Below are 6,000 nucleotides of genomic sequence, written 5' to 3' on the forward strand. Positions count from 1 at the left end.
TGCTGCTAACCTTGTTGAGCAGGTTGATAGTGCCTTGGAGTTAGAGTTCCAGTCAAATAGGTCAGCCCCCTCTTTGCAGCAGCCACCCACCATTCAGTGCAAGCCTTTGCCTCAGCACCTCAAGTATGCATTCTTGGAGAAAGATGAGAAGCTGCCAGTCATCATTGCAAACAACTTGCAGCCTGACCAAGAGAGAAAGTTGCTGGATGTGCTAAAAAATAATAAGAAAGCAATTGGGTGGACTTTAGCGGACATAACTGGAATCAGCCCATCTGTTTGCATGCATCGTATTTTATTGGAGGAAGGAGCAAAACCAGCAAGGCAGCCTCAAAGAAGACTTAACCCAACCATCCTTGATGTGGTAAAACAGGAGGTAAGTAAATTACTTGCAGCCGGCATTATTTACCCTATTTCTGACAGCAAGTGGGTGAGTCCCGTGCAGGTTGTTCCAAAAAAGACGGGCATCACGGTGGTCCCAAATGAGCACAATGAGCTCATCCCCATGAGAGTGCAGAACAGTTGGAGAGTCTGCATTGATTATAGAAAGCTGAACCAAGCAACCAGAAAAGATCATTTCCCCCTCCCATTCATTGATCAGATGTTGGAGAGGTTGGCCGGTAAGTCGCACTATTGTTTCCTTGACGGTTTTTCTGGATACTTTCAGATTTGCATAGCCCCAGAGGATCAAGAGAAGACCACCTTCACCTGCCCCTTTGGCACATTCGCTTATAGAAGAATGCCTTTCGGTCTATGTAATGCTCCAGGTACCTTTCAGCGATGCATGGTAAGTATATTTTCAGATTTTCTAGAGCATTGCATGGAAGTATTCATGGATGATTTTTCAGTTTATGGCACTTCTTTTGATGATTGCTTGGTTAGCTTAGGTAGAGTCCTAGAGAGATGCATTGAAAAGAACCTTGTTTTAAATTTCGAAAAATGTCATTTCATGGTAGAACAAGGAATTGTTTTAGGGCATGTTCTGTCTAAGAAGGGTATAGAAGTGGATCGGTCTAAGGTTGATGTTATTGCTTCATTGCCTTACCCCACCTCTGTGAAGGAGGTGCGTTCTTTCCTTGGCCATGCAGGATTTTATAGGAGGTTCATCAAGGATTTCAGCAAGATTGCACTTCCACTTTCCCACCTTCTCCAGAAAGAAGTGACCTTCCACTTTGATGAGCAGTGCAAGCGAGCATTCGAGGAACTGAAGAGTCGATTGATTTCTCCACCCATCATACAGCCACCCGACTGGGAGTTGCCCTTCGAGCTGATGTGCGACGCCTCCAACTTTGCAGTGGGCGCCGTCCTTTCACAACGTGTGGAGAAGAAGTCACATGTCATTGCCTATGCCTCGCGCACCTTGGATGCTGCTCAAGCAAACTACACCACGACTGAGAAGGAGCTTTTAGCTATTGTGTTTGCTTTAGATAAATTTCGCTCCTATCTTCTGGGTTCTAATGTTGTCGTGTTTTCTGACCATGCAGCCCTAAAATACTTATTGAAGAAGCCCGATGCTAAGCCCCGGTTGATACGGTGGATGCTCCTACTTCAGGAGTTCAATGTGGAGATAAAAGATAAGAGTGGGGCCGAGAACCTAGTAGCTGATCATTTGAGCCGGGTCCCTCCTTCTTCAGATTCCACAGTCATGGACTCCCAGCCTATCAGGGATGATTTCCCAGATGAGTTATTATACCACATTCATGGTGTTGAGCCCTGGTATGCTGATTTGGTAAATTATTTAGTTGCTTCTGAATTACCTGCATATTTTAAGAAGGAACAGCTAAATAAATTTAAGAGTCAGGCTCGGTATTATGTGTGGGATGATCCCTATCTGTGGCGCATGTGTAGTGACCAGGTCATTAGGAGATGTGTGCCTAACCATGAGTTTGCATCTGTCCTAAATTTTTGTCACACACTTGCATGTGGTGGTCACTTTGGTCCCCAACGTACAGCTAGGAAAGTCCTAGATTCTGGATTATATTGGCCTTCTCTCTTTAAGGATTCATATGAGTTCTGTAAGAATTGCACACGTTGCCAACACACAGGCACTATATCACGTAGGAATGAAATGCCTCAACAACCCTTATTGTTTTGTGAAATCTTCGATGTTTGGGGTATTGACTTCATGGGTCCATTTCCTGTGTCATTTGGTTATTTGTACATTCTGTTAGCTGTGGATTATGTTTCAAAGTGGGTGGAAGCTAAAGCCACCAGGACTGATGATGCTTCTGTGGTTGCAGATTTTGTTCGTTCTAACATCTTTTGTAGGTTTGGCATACCCAGGGCCATCATCAGCGACCAAGGATCCCACTTTTGCAATAGAAAGATGGACACCCTACTTCGTAAGTATGGGGTAATACACAAAGTGGCGACTGCTTATCATCCACAGACTAATGGGCAAGCTGAAGTCTCAAATAGGGAAATCAAGCAGATTTTGGAGAAGACTGTCCAGCCCAATAGGAAAGACTGGAGCAAGAGATTAGAAGATGCGTTATGGGCCTACCGCACGGCCTACAAAACCCCCATCGGCATGTCCCCTTATAGGTTGGTTTTTGGAAAAGCGTGTCACTTGCCGGTGGAGGTGGAGCATAAGGCATATTGGGCGGTGAAGCAATGCAATATGGACATCGGTCAAGCGGGATCCCAAAGAAAGCTCCAACTTCAAGAGCTTGAGGAGATTAGGATGGACGCATATGAGAACTCACGCATCTACAAGGAGAAGACCAAGGCTGTGCATGACAAGCTTATTGTGAAGAAGACATTCGAAGTTGGCCAGAAAGTTCTGCTATACAATTCCCGTCTCAAGTTGATGCCCGGTAAGTTACGTTCTCGTTGGACTGGTCCTTTCATAGTTATTCATGTTTTTCCCTTTGGTGCAGTTGCAATCAAGGACGAGTCCAATGCAAAGCAATTCACAGTGAACGGGCAGCGGCTTAAGCCATTCTACGAGAGCTTTCAGGAGCATATTGTGGAGGAGCTGCATCTCCTCAACGCCACCTACATTTGATACATCAGGCTGTTTCTCTCTCCCTAGTATTTTACATTTACTTGTCTTATTCTTGATTGGAATTGCATGTTTACATTGAGGGCAATGTAAAGTCTAAGTGTGGGGGGAGGCAGCATTCTTATTTTGGCAACATTTTCTTTATCTTTTCATATTTCTTTTTCCTTGGGTTTAGTTGAGTTTGTTTTGCGTGGAAATGCAAGTTAAGCAATTAAGTCTAAAAGAACCCATCATGATTAGAACTTCAATCTTATCTTCCTTGATTTCAAGTAATTTGGCAATGAGTTTGATTTGATAGATTGATTGGGTAGTCTACAGCCGTGAGGATTTTGAGCCTATTGTCTTTCTTGTGTGTGCATTCACCTATCATGATCTCCACTCTAGAACTTGTTTTGATTCTTGGTTGAGGCTATATTTGTTCATGCATGACTCAAACATGATTAAGGCATTCTTTCTTGTCCCCATTTAGCCATTTTGTTATACGAAAGAAAAAAAAAAATAAAAATAAAAAAATAAAAAAATTCAATCAATCCCTTTCGTTTGCCACTTAGAGCCATCATTTTTACCCTTCATTTTCATACACCTTTTTGGACCTTCCAACCTTAGGAAGAGGAATAGTAAGTGCATTCTAGTGAGAGAGATTGAATTCATCGAGCAAGTCATAAGGCCAAAGGCCATTTGCATCCATGAAAAAGAAAAAGAAAAGCAAGAAAAGGATAGAAGGGTGAGAAGGAGCGTAAAACGCACTCACCTCTTTCGAAAAAAAAAAAAAAAAAAAAAAAAAAAAAGAAGAAAGCAAAGTTGAGACAGAGCGTAAAACGCACTCAAACAAATAAAGATGCAATGTTCTTCATAACGCTTGGAAATTCTATCTCTTGATCTTAGAGTTGCATGAAATGTTTTCTCGACCTAAGGCATGTTTTCCTTCATTGTTGTCTTTCCATTTCTTTCTTCCCCACATTACAACCCTGAATAAGTCCTTTTGATTTGTGGCATGCATTTGACATGGATAGTGGAGATTGAGAAGATAAACAAGCTTATGGTAGTGGAATTGTGATTGGGTGAATTTGAGCGAAACAGTCACCACCACCTCTTGAGAGATTTTTGAGCATACACTTGCCCTGTGAGAGGCTTCCACTTTTGATTTGTCTTATTGGATGAATTGCCATGTCACTTGTTTTCTTGGAAGTAGAGGAAAGATGATCTTTGAATGATGAATTCTTGAAGACTTACCTACCTTGCATCTAATTTGTGTTTTTCCACATTTCTATTCTTGAGTCATAGAGTCTAGTGTTTTGCCCAGGAGTGCAAAAGTCTAAGTATGGGGGAATTGATAGCATGCATATTTATACCATATTTTGGCATTTCACCTCATTCTTATTAGGCCATTTGAAGCAATTTTTGCTGATATTTCATTGTTTCTATTTTATTATGCTTCAAATTGTCCTTACACTATTTTCTATCTTACCTCTACTCTATGAATCCAGGCTTTAGGGAATATTGGATGGGCTAGAGCTTTGGCTCAACTAAAGGAGCTTGGGCCTACTAAAGGAGCTTGGGCCTACAATCAAAGGAGCAGACTTGGTCTCACTTGTTTTCTGTTGGGCTAGGCCCAACCCTAGCCTCCCTAGCCTTTCCTTTCTTGGCCATGTATTTAAGGCCTCTTAGCATTAATTTTCAGAAGATCATCAGATAGATAGAGAGGAGAAAATAGAGAGGATTCTGCCCGTTTTTGTTGTTGTAGCACTTTCCTGTTTTTTACATCTTTTGTTCCATTTTGTTTTCCTTTCTGTAATGATAGGCTAGAACACTTTGTAACCGGTTGTGTGTCTTGAATCCATGTGGAATTTGAGTCCCGGATGAGCTACAAGAATCTGGTTTGTTGTTTGTTTCTTATTCATTTCTATTTGGTTTAGTTTGAGCAGATTTGTGAATGCATGGAGTTCATGGCAGGTTTGTGTGAACTTGCATGGTTTCACTTTCTGTTAAATGCTTAAGAGAACAGAATGTTATAGCCGGTTGGTATAACATCTCGGAAATGAATATTGTGTGCTTGAACGGTTGTTCTTGCATAGGTCCGGATAGGTTGAATAGAGAGTGAATGGTTGCATTTTGTTTGCAAGAGATTTCTGCATTCATTTTGTTATTTCCAATCATTCTAATCCTTGGACGGTTGTTGGGGATGCTTTGAGTTTGTTTTCCGGAGATCAAAGCATCTAGCAAACCAAGATATATAGAGTGGACAAGGAAGATTTCACATAGGAGACAAATACACAGCCGGTTGCACTCCTCTTATTGATTTTTCATCCATCTTCATCTTTCTGTTTTGCCAATTAGTTTTCTGTCAAAACCCCCCCCCCCAAACAAACTGTTATTGGTTATGTTGGTTCTCCTTTGTTGGTAGAAGAAAGTGAGGCTCCTTGTGAGAGATGACCTAGGGTGCACTTTGCTGCAAACTAGAGAAGAGATGCAAACATAGATCTCTATTTCTGGAGTGGTTCGATAGCCGGCCAACCCAACAAACTAAATCAAAATGCGATTCAGAAGCGACAAAATGCATAAAAAGAAACCCCCAGGCTATCAACTGCTAGGTTTGCATAGCCATGTACACTACCTACCCTAAAAGTCGGGAACTGCTAGACTCGCCCACAACTGGGTCTTTACCTTTACTTGGAATGAAGAGAAAACAATGTGAGTCCAAATGACTCAGCAGGCTCATAAAGAAATGAAGGACGGATAGAATAGGTGCTAAGAGTAAACCTGCATCTCAAGTGCATTGTAATACCCAGGAATGATTTGAGGTCATAAATAATATTTGATAAATGGTACAAGTGGAATTATCAAAAGAATAAGGCTTTAGGACACACTATTGCAGTCTTAAAAGACCGAAGTGGCTCGAGGGAGTACCCCAGACCTTAGATAGCCAAGGAAAATGGTATAATATCGACAAGTGATTCGAATTATGATTTTTAGTGATTAAATAAATTGGATCAGGAACA

Source organism: Diospyros lotus, chromosome 8 (assembly GCF_014633365.1).
Source record: "Diospyros lotus cultivar Yz01 chromosome 8, ASM1463336v1, whole genome shotgun sequence".
Taxonomy (NCBI): Eukaryota; Viridiplantae; Streptophyta; class Magnoliopsida; order Ericales; family Ebenaceae; genus Diospyros; species Diospyros lotus.